General features: G+C 35.7%; 1 protein-coding gene across 4 annotated transcripts in view; it reads right to left on the bottom strand.

Moving 5' to 3' along the window:
* Positions 1-20,885, bottom strand: part of chrm3a (cholinergic receptor, muscarinic 3a) — a 118,659-nt gene that overhangs the window by 77,362 nt on the left and 20,412 nt on the right. For all 4 annotated transcript variants that reach the window (XR_014199454.1, XM_082144108.1, XM_082144110.1 and 1 more), the window contains one exon: positions 1,649-1,770. The gene's annotated coding sequence lies outside the window, so the exon portion shown is untranslated. The remainder of the gene's footprint in view (positions 1-1,648; positions 1,771-20,885) is intronic.

Here is a 20,885-nt window from a genome sequence, read left to right as displayed (position 1 = left end):
TCAGGGAAAAAAAGGTACCACAAGCTGTCACTGGGGCGGCCAGTACCCTTTCAAAAGGTACACCTTTGTACCTTATTGAGCCCTAAAGGGTGAATATAGCTTAAAACCTACAGTGTATATTAGTACCTAAATGGTACATATATTTCCTTTTGAAAAGGTCCCACCCCAGTGACAGCTTTTATACCTTTTTCTTCTGAAAGTGTACTGTGCATTTTAATACAATTACACATTAATGTTACGTATGCTTTTCCTGAACATATTAGAACCAGGTACAGATACAAAGAAAGGCAACAGTGGCCTCAGAAAGTATTTGGACACATACAAATGCATGAATGCTATTGCATTTTATAACAAAACATCAAACTAAGCAGAAGTGCAAACAAATTAAGCTTAAGCTTTTCTCGAAACAAATTCCTTTTCTTTTCTTTCCTTTACTTTAAACAACTGGTGTCAAAGTCATTTTACTGAATATACACTACTGTCAAATGTTTGGGGTCAATAAGATTTGTTTTTTAAACGAATGAGTGCTTTTATTCAGCAGGGACGCATTAAATGGATGAAAAGGGATAGCAAAACATTTACAGTATAATGAGGTGAAAACGGTTACAAAAGATTTCTATTTCAAATAAATGCTGTTCTTCTGAACTTTCCATTCATCAAAGAATCCTGAATGTATCACGTATCATATAAAATGTATCAGGGTTTCACAGAAAAAAAAAATTGAGCAGCACAACTGTTTTCAACATTCATAATAATAAGAACATTTTTATGAGCATGCACCAAATCAGCATATTAGAATCAATTAAAATAGAAAATAGAAAACAAATAACAAAATAGTTATTTTAAACTGTGACAATATTTCACAATATTACTGTTTTTACTGTATTTTTGATTAAATAAATGCAGCCATGCTGAGCACAACATACTTTTTTCAAACACATTAATCTTGCATTCCACAAAATTTTCAACAGTAGTGTATGAAGTATGTTTCCCTCAACTTCCCACAGGTGTAGTTCATATTAACTATGAACATGATCAGTTTGCCAAAAAAAATTCTGAAAAAATCTTTTCTGAAAAGTTTATAAATGCATTTGTTTTATACACTATATCTATTGTTTTACCATTTAAATCTGTTTTATAACCAACTTTCTTTTGAAAAATGTGTTTGCTTAAGAGTTTATTTTCTTTAAAATGTCATTGCATTCTAAAAATAATAATAATTTATTACAATTTACAAGTATACTTATGACAAAACAATGCATTTCTCTACATAAATATACATGGAAAGACTCACTGGGGGACTCAAAGAGGTTTAAAAAACATGAAGATTGAATTATTCTACAAAAAGTCTCTCTCACTGACATTTCCTTTAATCAAACTTATATGACCTTTAATGGCCTTTCCGTAATAATCAGCACAAAGTGAGTTGTCTGAACTCAAACAGGCATCAGAATGAGTTATTCATTATCATTATTCCCCATCAAATTCATTGCACTACCATTTGAAAAAGCTCACATATTCTGCAATTTCATAACAGAAGAATAAACTTAAGCAAGAAAAAGTTAGCTTAAAAATAAAGAAGGGAACAAAACAAAAATGCATTTCAACAGTGCTGTCACTGTGTATGTGCAATGATCTGGTCACTCACCCTGTAAAGACCGGATTGGGGCAGAGAGGTCACCTTCTGACAGGAGGATTTGGGTGTACCTCGACCTGAAGCTTCAGTTGGCATGGAGACAAAACATCAGTCTGGTTCATACTGCCTTGGACCTGCGGGCACACAAACAAACATAGTCAGACCTATTTGATCCCAAGAAGAATCAAAGTCTGAAGTACCACTCTCTTATCTGTATTGAGACATTCGCATCAACAAATGAATAACTCATCTTTGATCTGTAAAAAACATTGTAATTTTAGCTGCCACTGGCTCAACACTTGACAAGAATTTAAAACTTCAACACATCTGAAATAACTTGCTCCATCCAAAGCTTATAAGCAAATATGTCACAGGCTTCTGTTGGATTTCATCTTGAAACCTCTGAAGCTACATGAGTCGTCAAGGGCTACAGTGTCTCAGAGCAGTTTGAAAGATTACCAAAACATGTTTGTTGTTCCAAAAGGCCACTAAAAGCAGCGATGTTACTCTTGAAGTCATTGTGATCCTAGTTGCAGCCATTACACAACATGACCACAAACCATTCACTGATTGTGATGCATACTACATGTATAAACTAGCCTGACGTCGTCATACTCAGATTCTAGTCAGAATGTGAGTCTGATACTGCTCCATTGAGCTTTGATTATGGGGCGTGTTTCAACCGAACCAGGAAGGAAAATGCCTCTGCACTCAATTGGATAGACCTATAACCAATCAGAGCAACGGAGTAAGTGATGTATGTTTTTCATTCATGTTTCCGATCGACAAATGCCTTGATCGTGGTTCTCTGTTCCGGGGGGAGCACTTTGGGTTCGGGCCGAATACCGAGCCCGCCCTCTCCTCGGACAGCACGCCAAATATGCATTTATTCTATCTGACTTATTTGTAAGTGTGAACTCGTGAAATAACAATTCTCCAGCGGCAGTCATCTGTGTTGTAAACGAATTCAACCCAAGCGCTCGTTGGTGACGTGGATGATTACGTTACGTTGCTCATCTGTCCATCATCGTATAAAGCCCGCCCTGACAATTTGATTGGTCCGAACAATTTTTGTTCGGGCATAATAGCTCCTCAACGGAACGAGTCCAGACCGAACTTCCCGACCAAAAAATGTTGTGGGCGGGGCTAAGTTCGGTTGGCATCCAGGCTATGTATAAACGGCATTATCTGACAAAATTACGTTTCAATATGAATGGCTGGCTTCTACACAATTGTCAGGTGTCAGGGTGCACAATTTTTATGTTTACAAGGTACCAGACTGATACAATGAGTGCTTCCAAGGAACTAGCACAAGATTCAGCAAAGTTTGCTTCATGATATTGAATTTTGAAAGATAATTAAGAGTTATTTTCGAGAATCTTAGCAGTAAACTAAATCTCCAAGATATTTTAGATATCCCATCCTTAATAGATTATCCTCTTTTTATCAAAATTAAATTATACTTAAAGGATATTTGCAGCTATTGTTATAATGTCAGTAGTATGTCAGAATATATAAAAATTATACTGCATAGAAAGCCAAGTTTGATCAAAACCACAATTTTTAATTGATTCTGTCATCAATTACTCACGCTCATGTCGTTCCAAACCCATAAGACTATCTTTCATCTTCAAAACCAAAATTATGATATTTTTAATAAAATTGAAAGATTTCTCTCCCTCCACTGAAAGTCTATTCACCCAAAACTCCAACAGTTCAAAACATTCATGAAGAAAGTGTAAAATAAATCCATATGAATCAAGTGGTTTAAGCCAAGTCTTCTGAAGAGAAACAATAAATGTATATGATGAAAGACTTCATTTAGGCTTTATTCACATATAAACAAAATCATATTAGATTCACTGATGCCAGTGCCTTAATCTTAAACCATTCTGCATCTGCCACCAAAAAAAAAAAAAAAAAAATCTATATCAATCCCTAAAACTGCTGGTCTCAAACTAGGATCTGCTAAAATCAGGGGCATAGGGATTGCTTACTATAAGCTTACTAATAATTGTATCTATTGTAACTTCTGACATTGCAGTAAAACAGCTTGTGATTGCATAAAGACTCCAAATCAGAGACCCCTAAACCTCAAATACTATGATGTGCTATGTAAATTTGTGGGATAAGTATGCAGTCAGTTAAATCAACGTTCATCAAGCATAAATACCAGTTTTTTTTCAGAGCAGTTTACCGATCAAGCACCATTTTGTTTAAAAAAAAAAGGGGATATATAGTATACGACCCGACTGTATCTTACAACGAGATGAGATAAAGGGATGTGATATCAGGGAAATGTGATATGCTATTTAGTATTAGACAAAAATTGCTCCTCATTAGGTGGTATAGGTATCTTTTGTTTATCAGTATGATCAAAATGGAAGGAATGGCTGGTGAGAATGAGTCTTTAGGAGTAGTTTTCATTAAGTATGGCAGCTGCCATACCCTGGTTTCCCAAGAAGTGCTAATAAAATGAAAAAAATAGAGCAAAAATTAGAGTAGAGCAAAGGTTTCCACTTTGAATTTTACAGATTTATAAATAATTTTGTGTAGCATGGACTTCACCAATTTAGGAGATCTCTATTTCACCTTCATTGCTTGCTTTTGTAGAATCATAGGGAAAGAGCTGACTTTTTTTGTTCTTTTTTAGACTCATTCATGCTGTATATTAGCAGCTGCTTATCTGCCATGTTATTGCTAAAGCTATGTGATTATTTTGTATTTAGATTTTTAAAGGGCACCTATTATGTAAAATTCACTTGAACTTAAATGCGAGTTGGCAGTGTGTGTACACAACCACCCTATAATGATAAGAATCCACCAAGTGCTTTTTTTTTTAAATCCCCATAAATCCCCAAAGCACTGTCTCAGAACAAGACGTTCACAATGGCCCTGATAATAGAGGTATTAATGAGAAATTTCTTTAACAATGAAATGCTTTTGAATAATAAAGATCGAGAATGAGGGAAAACAGAAAGCGAGAGAAATAATATATCAGCTATCAAGTCTCTTAGCATGCAAAATGTATGAGTATCTCCCTCTAGTTTAAGACCCCATCTGAGCTAAACAATAGACCACCAAAGAGCTGAAAAAGAACTACTGGAAATAATTGATACAACCCAACAAAGACAGTTCCTCCATAATGACAGAAGAACCCTCTGTGGGTATGGCCTTATCATTCGGTGTCACATTCATACGGCTGTCTAAATAATGCCCAGTGCCCACAAATTAAATTGATTATGATGTGCCAGAAATAATGAATTGCTATCCTCTTTCTGTTTTGTAATAATGTAAGCAGCAACACACTGCGAGTAAACCTGTGCAGACCAAAGAACTTTGTCTTGTCTATTTTCTATTTAACATGACTTACACATGCCATCAGTCATGCCTTATTTCTGCTTTCAAAGGACCGTGACGACTGTTTTTGCATTTAAAAACGCGAGACACAGAGCTGAGGAATGTAATCAAATCGGAACGGCCCAATGTTTTGAAACTGACAGATGAGATGTGCTACGTGTAAAAAATACGTTATTTTAGTTGAAAACACAGAGCTCACGCACGAGTCGCTGAACGAGCAGCAAGATGCAGCGAAATGTCAAAGACGTTCATCAAGCGTATGTTTACATAGAAAAACACTGAGCAGTGGAACACAAAACCGGAAAAGTCCTACCATTAAATAGCACTTTGATTTTTTGGGAAAATCTGCAGACAGCTGACAAGAATCATGATCCAACAGCCATGTTGGAGCCTATATGTACTTAGAGCAACAATGCAACAACAGTGCAGACAGAAACAGTGTTAACAGATTCACAGATTCTATGACCTGTTTCACAGATAGACCTTAGATTAAGAAAGGATTAGGCCTTAGTTCATTTAGGGCATTTAAATCATTTTTATAAACAAGCCTTAGAAAAAAAACATTACTGGTGTGCATCTTGAGACAAAACAAACGCACGCCACTGACATGTTTTAAGATACTGTACATCACTGCAAGTTGCTTTCAAATTCTAAAATAATTTCCACTTAAATCCGTTTTCCTTTTTTTATTGATTGACAATTGTACAGTAAGTCAACAAATATTGCACACTATTCTCATTCTTTAACCTCTTTTAACTACTTTTTGGCATGTGTAAAATCTGCAGCATCCGAGGCAGAACGTAGAGCCTTTTAGTGAATTATGAGCAAGAAGAAACAAATGAGTTGATCAAGGCACGACAGAATTAATTTCATCCTTCCAACGGAACACAGATTGTACTTACATTTTCATGAGATGAACCCGGAACACAACAGGGTGTTTGACAAATTACTTTGGACACACAATTCCTGTTCACGTCAGACATGAACAAAAATCTGCTACAGCATGGAACCCAACAAACTGAGCATGACACCACAAACCGAACCAGCGAACGAATGAAACAAGATGAGAATCTGTGACACTTATAGGATAGCAGATTTATTTCAAATTCACCTCATTATTTAGAGTGTCCTGTGTGTCCTTGTTATTTACACTACAAGACAAAGCATCACTTTCAATGTTCTAATGTCAGGTGAGAGATGCTGTTTTGTACTGGGAGCCTCTCAGAAGCGTCTGCTTGTGATGTAAATGTGCACTGGGCGCAAATGTGCATTTGGACACATAAAGTCACACCTAAAGATGTATGAATGTCACGGCATTAGATTACGTTTATAGTATTATTTTTACAGGAACATGTTTTTGATGTAAAAATTATGTTTGAGGTAAAAGGTCATTGAGAGAGTACAAACATACATCCATAAATCCTTCACTGAGATAAAACCACCTGTTCTCCTACCATTCAAAATTAAACAAAGAACATGCACAACATTTTCTGAAAGACCTGTTCTATCAAAACACATTTCTTGTTAGAGCTTGGCAAATATTCTTTCATAACCAGAGTAATAATGACTACAAGGCTTTGTCTAAAACATCAATTCATCTTTAATCTAATGCAGATGTTATTTCTGAAATTTCATAGATTTCATATAGCAGATGCAGATTATCACTTAAACCTGCTGGGTTCGAATGTACCTTTCCCATGAGATTGGTGTATTTGTTTGACTATAAGGAGGAACAAAAGGTCATAAATGTAGCTCATTCAACAATCTTAATGAAAATAAGGGTTCATAAAAATTCAAATTAGAAGCTTTAGTACATTCTGATCCTGAAATGTCCCAACTAGGACTGTAACGATTCCTCGATTAAAGTCGAGTACTCGATTTTAAAAAATCCTCGATTGCAATTTACCCGTGTCGAGTAACTGGCAAAATACCGGAAGTTGCGCATTCCACAGACGAGAATCCATGAACGGCATTATTACACCGTTTTCTAATGCTGCGTTCACACTGAACGCGAATTCAGCGTCTGGAGCGAGTGATTTCCATGTTAAGTCAATGTAAAGACGCGCGTCTGGAGGTCCTGCGGCGCGTTAGACGAGTTTAGCGCGGCGCGTTGGACGCGATTTCGCCTCGTTCGCGCGAAAGAGCCCTAACTAATTTAATTAAATTAACTAATTTAACAAACTCAATTACTCGATTAATTGATGGAATAATCAATACTCGATTACTAAAATAATCGATAGCTACAGCTCTAGTCCCAACAGTCACTGCTAATGCAGTGCTTGTTTTTCTTTACTATCTACATCAAAACGTTGACTGAAATCGAACACATAATTTATATTCAACATAAAAAAATGGACAAGGAGAAATTGACTGATACTGGATAACTGAAAACATTGTATAGGCTACTATCTGGCAAATCCATAAGGTTCCACAAGGAAAACAATACAAGGACTCGTCCACAAACTGGTCTGATTGGTTGCTGCATGACACAGCATTTTTTGTTTTAGCGTGGAAAAACTGCTTTGCATTAAAATCTTATCACAGCTGTTACAACACTGTAAAATGGATGAGATATCAATAATATTACAGCAGTTAATTCGTCTAAATGACGACTACAGTGACTACAAGGAACACTTACAAATTATTACCCGAACCTACAAGTCTGTCAAATTTACTGGACTCAAAACCACAGAAAGCTCAAGAATCCATTATGAAGGTGTACTTAGACTGTCTGCTAGGATTTATTACTAAATGTGTTAAATGTGGACATGTCTCTGGCCTTTTTTGGTTGTCAAAGCTCATTCTACTGACCCTTTCACAACCCAGAACATGTGCCAAACGAAACAAGGCTCAAATCACTGGTGGAGTCGTATGTTACATGAATTATTTTGTTCAATGTTCCATTCATGAGTAAATGACAAAACAATCATGGTGGAATCTGTGTAATGCATTATCATAACAAACACAAAGCAGTTCTGGTCCATAAAAGCATGACATGTGTTAAAAACAACTATTGTTTATGTGCATGTTCCAGTGATGGACGAGAAAAGGGTGCAGAAGTCTTCCTTGTTTGGTCAAATGGCATAAGCAGAGTGTGTGTAAGTCTGGGGTAAGCTTAGCCATCTTCTGGCAGGCCTGATGTGTATACAGTGTATATGAATATAGAAGCTGATTGGAACTTCTGATTGCTTCTCCAGGATAATGAAGCCTGTAAAATCTAGGATCTAATCTAGGATTCCTCATGCAAATCCAAACTTCAGAGGCTGAGGGAAACTGCATTTTTACAATGTTTGCTGCATGAGAAAATGTCTTTATTTCTGAAATGACAATACATTTATTTTGTAATAAATCTATCATTTGAGAATTCAAATAATTATGAATTTATGGTTTAATTAAAAAAAAAATTTTTAAATGCATTTATATGAAAATGTCACAACCCTTTAATAAAGCTCAAAGGCGACACTGTTACATCCATCTATTTGGATAATAATCAGGACCTCCCATCCACTGTGACTGAGTTTGTGGTAATGCTAGTGGACAGGTGGTTTATATGTGAGTGGCGTTTGACTAATAGGGCATTGAGAAGACACTAGTAGGTCATGAGTCTTCAGACTTGGAATGGAAAACAGGTAAAGTCTGCCAGATGGGAACTGAAGCTCCGGCAGCTAGAGTTCAAGCTGTCTACACTCTGAGGAGAATGAGTCTAAGCACAGGCAAACAGCTTCACACGACCTGGGGTTACCTCAGTCCATAAACATGCCACCTATAACTTGCTGATGACGACCTTAAATTAATTTTCACGATACTTCCCAAAGTTTATTATAAAAAGAGTTCTATTTTCAGTCAGCCATGAATATTACCCTAGAAGCCCCTTGATATGTTCCCTTGAGAGCAGAGCTCACGGGAGTGTAAACAGGTTTTCTGGAGAACATTTCCTGCATCTGACAGTGCTGTTCACGGCAGGCAGGGGTGTATACCGCGCTGTGTTTAGATTTCTGCTCCTGGAGGGACCATAGCAATAAGACAGATGATATAAGTGTCACCGTCTGTTTCAAACAGGATAAATCAAACAGAGATTTCTCCTTATGAGAGACGAGAGGAAACACAGACACAATGACGTGTGCCTACTTTCAGCTGCCTTTCTGAATTGAGTGAAAAATTTTCATATTTTCCAGTACTTCATGTTAAGTATAAATGAACATTCAATTCAAACACTATGGTATAAAGCCTTGCTTTTGCTCCGTATTAAGTATGAATAAATATTACTGATTGAGTTTAATTTGAACAAGGCCTGTCAATTTATTGGGTTAGTGCAAAAAAAGTTCTACTGAAATTTATCTGCGGTAAAAATGTAACGTCTATCTTTATTTGTGAGCTTTTATCAGCAAATATGGATACATGCAATAAATTGTGATTAATTTGATTAACTTTGATTAAATTCCGTCCTTCGGATGAGACGTTAAACCGAGGTCCTGACTGTCTGTGGTCATTAAAAATCCCAGGATGTCCTTCGAAAAAGAGTAGGGGTGTAACCCCGGCATCCTGGCCAAATTTGCCCCTTGGCCTCTGTCGATCATGGCCTCCTAATCATCCTCATATACTGATTGGCTTCATCACTGTCCCCTCTCCACCAGTAAGCTGGTGTGTGGTGGGCGTTCTGGCACAATATGGCTGCCGTCGCATCATCCAAGTGGATGCTGCACACTGGTGGTGGTTGAGGAGATTCCCCCCTTCTATGTAAAGCGCTTTGAGGTCTCAGAAAAAGCGCTATATAAATGTAATTATTATTAACTTGTTGGATATAATATAATGAAATTATATATATTTTTAAATAAGTAGAAAAATGGAAAAGGTACTGGTAATTTTCTGCCAGTTTACAGATTTTTCCTTTAACCCTAAAACACAACACAATACAATGCGTAAATCAAACTATGGGAAAAAGACCTGTGAAAAATTAATATGGAAAATTCCTTCATATTATCACAGAACATTGGGCTCTATTTTTACAGATTTTATTTAAACTTTTTAAATGTAAACCGTTTTAAATTAATGTATTAGCTTCATCTATGCACAGTAACAAATAAAAAAACGAATTAGTATTATATGTTTAAATAATAAATATAATAAAAAATATATAATGAAATCCACTCTAAAGTGGATGCACTGAATATGCTAGAAGGAAATAAAAAAATAAAAAACGGTTACTTCCACAAACCTTGAATCTGTTCAGGCATTTCTCCCGCTGAATTTATTATCCTTCCACTGAATGTGCTTGTCAGAATGACAGACTGTTGACAGCCCTAAATAAACGGCACATAAAAATGTGAAACAGGCTCTGTTTGCTTACTCACAGTCCAGGTCCCACAAGCTGCTCTCAGCACAAGACCAGCACTCAGAAATAAATACACACTGAATGCTGCAATGCGTTTGGATTAAAGACAAATGTATTCAAGAAGGACATAGAGACATCCCACAATATGAAAAACTTAAATCCCTAGATGTCATTGACCATCTCACCTGCATATCTAAGTCATAAATCAAACGTTTCTTGGTGAGTCATGCATAAGAGTTTTTGCAAGTCTGACGTCCGATTCAGGCATGAGTTAAATGAGGTAATACTACAGCAATATCTGCTAACCGCAGTCCCTGATGACATCACATTACTGATGCCAAATCAGCACTGGGGTGTTTTTTTTTAAATGCCCCCAAAAGTACATTCATCAGCTTAATAAATCAGTAAGCAGTCATTGAACAGAAGCCAAAAAGACTTAAACAATCACCCTGAAACCACCCGAGCAGAAATGTGCAGATTTAAACACTTTCATACAGATGTGTGTTATATGGTTATGCGTTTTCCCTGCAAGTTTTGCTTGATACAAGCAGGTCCTTTGTGGTATTCTTGCATGGATCTGTGTGATTATGGGAGGAGTTACTGATGAATTGAATATAACATTGCACAGATGAGGTTAGTATGCAATTTCATCACACTAGTATCATGTAGCCAACCATAAGAAATTCTGTGTATTTTAACATTTTCATAGTGCAATGAATTGCCCTAAAGGCTTACTTTGTGCGTGCATTACTCTAGATGCCATTTTTACAAACTGAGGGATGTCAAAATTGTTTTCTAAAGTACTTGACAGCATGAAAAGAGCATACTGAACACAAAACAACGCTTTAAGACTAGCTTCTGTTATTTCAGAGAACTGAATCATTATTTCCCAAAACAATGATCAATCTGTAGAGTTCAATCACCTGTTACTGTGTTCATTGAAGATATTGACAATAAACAATAGAGCAGAAATCATTGGTAAAAAGCTATGTCTTTTTATTAATGTTCATAAAACTAAATGAATTTAAATGAATCCTCTCACATCTCCAACCATCTTACCAATGACCTTACCGGTAAACTCCTGACTGCTACAAATCAAGCTCCAGTAATTAGAGTTAACTCACAATGGGGTATGTGTGTGTCCTTAATAAACTCTAAGTGGATTCGACAGATAGTTTACTCCATACTGTGAGACCTCATGGGTTATGAGGGGAACCAGAGGAAGGAATGAAGGGGAAAATTTCAGGAAAAACCCATCCATCCATTCACTGGGAAATCTAATGATTTAGGATTCTTGAAGTTGCTAGCTACCAAAAGTGCTTTTTAAATCAATTACTGTTCCACATTAATTGCATGAAACAAATCACTCACCAGATCAAACCAATCAATCAGCCACCACCTATTTGTTCAATATGTCAGTCAATTCCACTATATTATTGCTAATAAGTGTTGCTAGTCATGTCTTGGATACTCAAATTAAAACATAGGGGCTAAAACAATATTTACATTATATAACAAAGTGGCATTTAAAGAAATACAAAGGTCTGTCATGAAACTCAGGCTGATGGCGCAGGCTGATAAGTCCTTAACTCAAACTGCTTGCAATCACATCATTCTCTAAAGGGCACAGCTGATTGGTTCCTGCAGTATCAGTAGCCAATGAGCTTGCTGCTGAACTTTCAAATACTTGGTCAGCTTTGCTGTCGCAGTTGCAATGCACTTTTAGAAACCCTCCACCTGTATATATCTTCTACGGGTAATTCCTGTATGCTATATTGTACAGCAGCAGCATGTCTTGCTCACAACAACGTGTCGGTGTCGTGTATAGTATGTATTGGCAGTAGCAAGTCCTGTACTTACTCTGCAGCAGATTAGTCATTAGCCATTATCAACATATTAACATTAGCCTGGTTGCCATTACAGATTTACACAAAACTTTCGCGATATTTTCTAAATGTCGATAAAAAACTATTGGGAAATGACAGCGTTTCCATTAACCGATGCTATGCGACTAAAACGTAATTTTTTCCTCTCATGACAAGTCATTCCAGAAATCATGGCAACGGATGTTGGTGATACGTATATCATAGCCACCGCACTAGCCATTATGTTTAATCGAAGGAGACATAGGCGTGTTATCCAAGTATTAATGGCAAGGAAAGCCCCTTATATTTGGGAGCGGCCACGTATGAAGTGTTTCTGGGTGTTTCTCCCTCTTCTCTACTTCAAGGTCTTGATAATTTTGTTGCATTTCTTTGTTGTTTAAAATCCAGAATTCTCATAATTCTTTTGTCTTTTATAAGTTTAATAAAGAACTCTGTCTTGTCTTCTGTCCAACATACAGCGCCTTCTTTAAAGAATGATTGACTATTACGTACGGCAGGTGACCTGTGAAAAAATGGTTTCCATTGAAGTTTTGCGAAATATAAATTTTTCGAATTGCCTGAAAAACCACCTCATGCGAGCGTAAAAACTTGTTTGTGATATATGGGAGTTTTTGTGAAATTGACGCCTTTCCATTGGGCGTATTTTCAATTTGCGCAATTTGAAGGGTAATGGAAACGCAGCTATTTTCATATCCATTAACATGCCAAACACTCCAAGAGTCATGACAGAAATGTACTTAAAATAAAATAGGTTTGTTACATTTCAAGATGTACAACAATAAATGTATTGTTCAAAATGAAGACAAAAAGTCTTCTATTATCTTTATTGATAATATGATGAAATACATCGGTTGTTAATCTGCTAGGACACCTATGAAATTGAAGGGAACGAGAATGAAATTAAGAAAAGTTTCCAAATGGGGTCGGTAAGATTTTCAATGATTTTTATGTCTTTTATTTGTTTAAAATACAGTAAAACATTGATGTTGTTAAATATTATTACAATAAAAAATAACTGTTTTGTATTTAATATATTTTAAAATGTAATTTATTCCTGTGATGTCGAAGCTGAATTTTCAGCATCATAACTCCAGTCTTCAGTGTCACATGATCCTTCAGAAATCATTCTAATATGCTGATTTTCTGCTCAAGAAACATTTCTTGAGCAACATATTGAAAAAAAATTCTTTGATGAACAAAGTTCAAAAGAACAGCATTTATTTGAAATAGAAATCTTTTGTAACATTATAAAAGACTTGAATGTCTATTTTGACCAATTTAATAAATCCATTCTGAATAAAAGTATTAATTGATTGCTTTGTTTAAAAAAAAAAAGTATTTATGTATTTAATGAACATATGGTGTAATTGTTAATGCATAGAATGGAAAAACTACATAAAACAACAAAAAGAGAGTGATAACCAAATGTTTATTTTAGGTGTTTTCCTGTGATGGACTGAAAGCCAAGTCTTAGAATGACCCATGATGGGAAAGTGGGGGAAGTGTTTGGAAGTTCATTAGTATTTTAAACAGGGAGAATATATATACACAGATATGAGGGCGTTCCATACATAGACAGAGGAAGGTGATCGTGTGTGTAAGAGATAAGGCTACTAATGTCTGCCAGGATGATATTTGCTAGACTGTATTAACTTTGAGCCAAAGCGCTCAGAAGTAAACTGTTTCTGACACTTATTAAAGTGTGTATCATGCCTCACTGAACCATGAACTCATCCGTGTGTGTGTGTGTGTGTGTGTGTGTGTGTGTGTGTGTGTGTGTGTGTGTGTGTGTGTGTGTGTGTGTGTGTGTGTGTGTAGATATATAGGTATGTGCCTCAATATATGAGCTAAAACAACCATTATCAAAACATTCATTGCTGTAGTCAATATAAATGACAGGAAACTACTGTTTGTCATATTTTCACACTAGAAGGTCACGTTTAAAGGGATAGCTCATTAAAAAAATCAAATAAAAAATCTGAAATATTATAATTGAAGCTCTCACACTTCAAAAAGGATGTAAAAGCACCATTAAAGTATCATAAAAGTAGTCCATTTGATTTGTGCCATATGTTCCAACCCTTCTGAAGTCATATGATAACTTTGTGTGAGAAACAGACCAAAATTTAAGTCACTATTGACTGATAATCTTCCCCTTCAGCGAGCTGTTAACTGCTGTGTGCAGTTCACTGAATCGGATCGGATAAGTCTAATTCTTGAATAAATCTGAATAAACTGGATCAACGCATTCATTGAAAAAATCTGATTAAAAATAATTCGTTCGGACGTCCCTACTGTGCTTATCATGAATGAGGATGTTATGTTTTCAATAATAACCAGTTTTGTCTCACAAAAAAAAAAAAAAAAGCTACTGGTGATTTTGGGAACTTTTTGAAGCCTAAAATCTTCAGAATATCTTATTTTGTGTTCCATGGATAAAAATTAAAAAAAGGTAAAAAATTTGAATATAGAAATGAGTAACTTATGACATTTTCCCTTTTCGGTCAACTATCCCTTTAAACATGTCATTTCAAGCTTATTTTGCCATATTAGTTAAAAACATAAGTATGTAAACAAAAATTAATGCCACAAAATACAGACGCACAACAAATTTCAGTCCCAGAACCTGCAGTGTCCCACTTTTTCAAAGATAACTCTACTTTGTATATCATTTCAGGCTGATATCACAAAACTACCAAACATTTGATAAAGGAATGCCTTTAATCTGAATATTTAGATGTTTAGAAGAGGATATAAGGCTAATAAAACAGAAATCATAAAAATATAATTATTTAGTGCCCTGTGTTGAAGCTCATCTTTTACTAAACAAACAAATCACTCAAGTGACCAGACACAGTATTTTCTCACGGCATCCTTTCCATGTAATAATCCATAATCCTGCAACATTGCACAGAAAAAATGTGTTCATGTATATTTATGTGTATGAACCAATTAAACAGTGACTTGTGCAAATATGCAGAGCTAAGTGAATTAAGACTTTGAAGACCGTTTTCTCACAATATAAATGTCATGTCATCGTATGATGTTATGACAGCATACCTGCATTACGGTTTCATGTTTCACTGTGCAAGTTTCAAAAACCTCCACCACTAACATGGAGAAATGTAATTTCTGCTCTTCATGCTGTTGATATATTTCTGGTATGAAAGGTCAAAATTAAGCTTTTTGAAATTAAACAAAAATGAAACAGATTTTGCTCTGTTCATCACAGAAAGCATATGATTTCAGAAGACTTGGAACATGAGTCAAATTTACAACTTTTACGATACATTTATTGTGCTTTTGTGACCTTTTTAAAAGCCAGAAATCTTCAGAATCTCTAAAAAGTTAAGTTTTTAGAGCAGCGGCTCTCATTCCTAGTCAGGATAGAGGAAAATGTGGGATTGTATCATACCAAACTTTTTTCCCTGATATCCTGATTTTGATAAAGGTTTTTTATTTTTATTTTTTATTTTTTTACAGCCATTATTTAGTTTTTCATGATGATATTTTACCAAATCTCTCTGGCTCTTGCAATCAAACAGCCAACTTTCACTCACTGTTACTTTAAGAAACTCCCTATCGCATGTGAAATGGGCAACATCACTATGCTCCGGTACACACATCGGCGTGTGGGTTTTCTGGTGTGTTAAATATAGTTTTTAACTCCCCCATTCTTTCAATAACACTTTTTTTTTTTTTTTTTTTTTTTTTTTTTTTACAAAATTTGCATTAAATTGTGACAGGGTCAAAGCACAATGTGTGCTGAAACGCACCAAATAAGTGGTTTAAGATCGAACTGAAATGATAATGTGCAACGCAGTAATTATAGTGCTGCTTTCTTCGTATTACCTCACTGGGCAAGTGGCATGTTTCTTATCAGCCAACAATCATCATTGACATGTAAATGCCTTGTGCTGAAGCATTCATCTGTGTGAAATGACAAAGTTACAGAAGTTTTATAACATATCAAGTTCACTCATTTATACTGCAAGATTCCTCTGAATACTCCTTTATATGGAGAGATTGAATCTTTGTGAAGCACCATGTTCAGTGTGGTCTCGGGGGGGGGGGGGGAGTTGAGTTGACTCTGGATGGACTTCAGACAGCAGGACCATCAAACTAATTAAGCGAGCATCTGATCACAGAGAGGACAGTGGAGACGAGAGATAAATTAAAACAAAGAGACAAAACAAAAGAAACACAGATAAGAAAAGTGTGTCAGGCAGAGAATAAAAGCTGGATATACAGAAAGCAAAAGTAATGGAGAGAGAGAGACCGAAAGAAAGAGCATCAGTCATCTGGTGCAGACAGGTTTGAATTTGATTGACAACTATTACAGCAGATTCCTTCATATATCTGTCAGAAATGTGAAGAAACATACAAGTATGTCTAGAGTGGCCTTTTGCAACATATACGTCTGTACTTCTTCACAGGCATGATGCGTGTTGTCTTGGTTTGTCCTAAGCTACGCAAAAACTGGGCCTCTTTGGACGAAACTGACTGAAAAATTTTGCATTTGTTCCGATGTGGTTTCTGGAATGTTTAAAAACAATGTGCAACATAACGTAACTGCAACCAAAATGCAATGCTATGAAGTGTTGTAAAAACACTTTTATAAAACGGATAGTTCCGGTCCTTGATTCTGATTGGTTGAGCCGCATTCGAAGCCCTTGTAAATTGCTCAAACACACACCTGTGACCGCATTACATTAGTATTACTGCGCAACTGCCGTTTGTGATTCTTTGTTGCTGCATGTGTTGCTTGGCAACCTCTTTGGAACTACATTGCTTGGCGGAGGAATATGTGTTATAACGTTATAATTTTTGTTGCTGATGTTTATTTTATGAATAAAATAAATATTAAAATGAATATTTTTTATGGAGTGACCGTTTTATAAAGGCAATAAGCCCCTTGAAGCCGTGTTTTACAGTGAATTTAGAACAGCTAAGGGGCGTTGTTAGGCACGACGCGGAGCGTGATTTAACTAACCCATTAGTTAAATCACGGCTTCGCGGGGCTTATTGCTTTATTTGCTTGCTTGAAACAAGCCTTCAAAGTCACAGTAGTGTAATAATTATGTTAAATTGCATAAAAGCCAAAAAAAAAAAAAAAAAGCTTAATCTTTCGTTTTTTTGCCCCATATTTTTCAGGCTAACTCTGCTTGCTCGAACCCTCCACCGAGGCCTAGACTAAATCTTTGTGTTGTGTTTTCCTTGCGTCGTCTTGAAGCAGAACGAAAGTCTAATTTGCTCGAGATGGTTGTGGTCTGCTGGAGACAGCACTAAATGAATGGCTCATTAACTCCTGCATAAGCACTCAGCGAGCTTGTGATGGTGGAAAATGAATTTATGCAGTCTTCTGCCAGACATAACATCAAACTCATTGCAAACTGGGGAAAATCATAAGGGGGGAAAGGGAGGGAGGAAGGAAGCTGGAGAGAGAAAGAGAGGGAAAGAGATTAAGTGGAAAGACTGACCTAAGAGTCTTGCCTCAAATAAAGTGACATTCATAAAACACGCTGAAATGTAAGTCGCAGATGCCCTGGTCATGGTATCCAGCATCAACAGCAAAAACTGACCACTCATTCTTCTTTTGGACAGATGAATCGGCCTGCGGTTCCCTCCGAGCCCACTCTGAGAGGTGCGTGGGGTCATGAGGGAGTTGATGTAACCAGAATGAACTTACAGCACATTAGCTGAGGCAGTGTATGTGTCTGACCACTAAAGCAAGTTTATAGCTTAGTTAGCAGCACTCTGGAGCTGAGCGATGCATTTCATACATTGGATCTGAGGTTCATTACCTGGCAAATATAATCAGTTTTGAAAATTTAGCTGAAATAGTGCCTCATTGTCAAAAAAAACAAAACAAAAAAACAAGGGGGAAAAAATGGTTAATAACCCATTTTTAAGATGTTAGCCAAATGTAAAGCCAATAATGATCAAAGATGGTTCACAGATAGCCATAATTATATAATTACAATAAATTATTCGGTTTTTAACAATCACGTATTTATTTAGTGTTGCTAAAATTTATTTAGTGTTTAGAGAACGGTTGAAGAAATAATGTTGTTGTCTAGTTTTATTCTGCTGTACAAAGAATAACCTGGTAAGAGTAATAACACAGCAATGTCTTAATCCTCATATTTTTATCACTTCTTTCATCACGACTTGGAAAGACGATTTACTTCATCAAGAATAAAACAGCCAATGTAAATTTAAACTCGCAAATCTTATTTACAAATATGTTTATTAATCAAAATCAATCTTCCAGTAGTTTAACTTCCCAACTGTGGTCACATGCAAGTTATCGTACAATTTCTATTCAAGAAAACAAATTCATAATCAGTTTTGACTGTATGCAAATCCTGATGTTTTGCATTCCGATTATTGAAAATAAATGGCTCAATGAATTGCAAAATCTTTTGTGAATTAATTTGAATTTAATTTAGGTTGTTTAAAAAATTTGGTGTTTTACATTCCATCATCCCATTATGTCAATCACTTGTGCAGATGAGAAACAGCAACTGACTTTTAAAAAATAAATCAGAAGTTGAAATAGGAATAGATGAATAGGGCCACTGATGACCTCAAGAAATGCAATGGAGTAACAAACTATACAACAGACAGAGGGTAAATTAAATGGGCAGAAGGTTTAGGTGTGGGGTGTTTGCAAAGGTCTGTGAAATATATGGTGTTGAATTGGTGAAGACTCCCACTGTGTCAACATTATCTGTGTTGATTTGGAGACATCATGTCTAAACACTTCAATCACTCCATGTCTGCTCATCTCATTGAGTAGGAGGAGAGGAGAAGAGTTGGTGAATAATGGCACAGCATACATTAAGGTGAAGATTAAGACTGTAGTCCAACGCTAAGATCACAGAGAGAGAGAGAGAGCGAGCAGACTTTCCCAGATTGATTAACTGGAAAGTCATTTTTTGTTTTAATGACCTTAATAAACCTTTCACTAATGATGTGGCAGGGAGATAGTCCAGAGGAAATACCTATACGTGAACCACATCCAGTATGAACAAATCAAAAATGAACTGTTTCTGGATATCTCAACCAATATAACAGATCTTACGTTCTAGAACTCCATTGAAATAAAAAATGTCTTTGATCTCATTTACCATGTTTTCATTCGCACATGAAAAAAAAAAAGACTTACTCAAGCCTGGTTTTGAGTGTATCCGATTCAAGTCAAAACTAAACCAGATGCTCCATAATCAGAATTTGACTCTGACACTCTGAAATTAGACATTTATTGTGTTAATTAATTCTAAAATTAGTCTATAATTCTCCACTGTCTAAGTAAAAATTAAACCCTAAAAACTAAAACCAAATGCATTAAATGTAATGCAAAAGTTATTAGTCTTATTTTATTACTAGAAGTTTTTAACATTAACTTTAAATGAACGTATTCAATGTATTTTTTTTAAATCTGTATGCAAATAACCATATTATAACCATGTATTTTTTAGTACAAAAGAAATAGAAGCAAGATATTTGTGCCAATGGAAAGCATGCACTTAAAAGGCCCATCATTTCAGCTGTGAGACAGGGTCAGTTCAAGTCTGTTCCCTGGACACAGAATAACTCTTTTCTTGGATTAAAACATTCTGAATTCTCAAAGTCTTTTTGACAGAATAATCCAGGGCAAAGATTAATCTGTGTCTAGGCAACCAGGACGTTTCATGTTTTGAGTCCTTGAGCCCTGAAAATCACCTAGCCAGAGAATATTCTGATGTTGATTTGTCTCTATTGAAAATGGAATCCAAACCATCCAGATATCCTATTATGATGGTGTAATAGTGAGCATTCACGTGTTTCCTGGGAAATGACAAAGACAGGGCTTTGGAATATTTCCAAATTGAAGGATCTGACTCATCATACTTTATCTCTTTCTTAATATCCTTAAATATAATTTATGGTGCATTAATTGCATTTTCAAAAATTATGGCTTCTTATAAGTTAATAATCAACCATGGAAGACCTAAGGTCACTATCCCTCATGAGCTGCATTTTATATGAGCTGCATTTCACCCAATGCAAAGCTGCAAGAAAAAAAGTGACAACGAAAAAAAAGGTTAATTGCTCTCCTGACCACAAAAAGGCTTAAAGGCTTAAATATTGCCATACTAAAAAATGCAACCAATCTCCAATGCAATAGAAAAAAACTAAATATAAATAAATAATGACAAATAATTAAAAGTTAATGAACAGAATCAAATATTACTTTCTTCCGGCTGCTACATGTGAATCCTAAAAGCGTAATTATGATCACAGAAGGGGTCGAAAAGAACAAAAGAAATCCTCACGTAAACAGCAAACACATTTAACAATTAAAAGAATGGGAAACGGAAAAAGAGAGGAGTCCATGCGTTCTGAACAGAATACTGCTGTTTACTGCATACTGTGCTAAAGACAGTTTAAACAGTAGTATGCTATACTGTCATCACATAAACTCAGTTCAAGTGTCCACTATTCCCTTCGGAAAAATGGGATTTTCATTTTTAATAAAAAAATTTATAAGGCAAAGTATTGTATTATTGACTACCCTGAGCTGTGACATGAAAGAGCTTTTTTTTTATCAATTTTGCACTTAAATCTCTCAAACAAATTTGGGCATGGGTAATCTTCTATAATATAATGAAAACATTTTCTTGCA

The sequence above is a fragment of the Leuciscus leuciscus genome (assembly GCF_965113295.1).
Source record: "Leuciscus leuciscus genome assembly, chromosome: 17".
Taxonomy (NCBI): Eukaryota; Metazoa; Chordata; class Actinopteri; order Cypriniformes; family Leuciscidae; genus Leuciscus; species Leuciscus leuciscus.
This window is presented reverse-complemented; position numbering and strand designations above follow the sequence as displayed.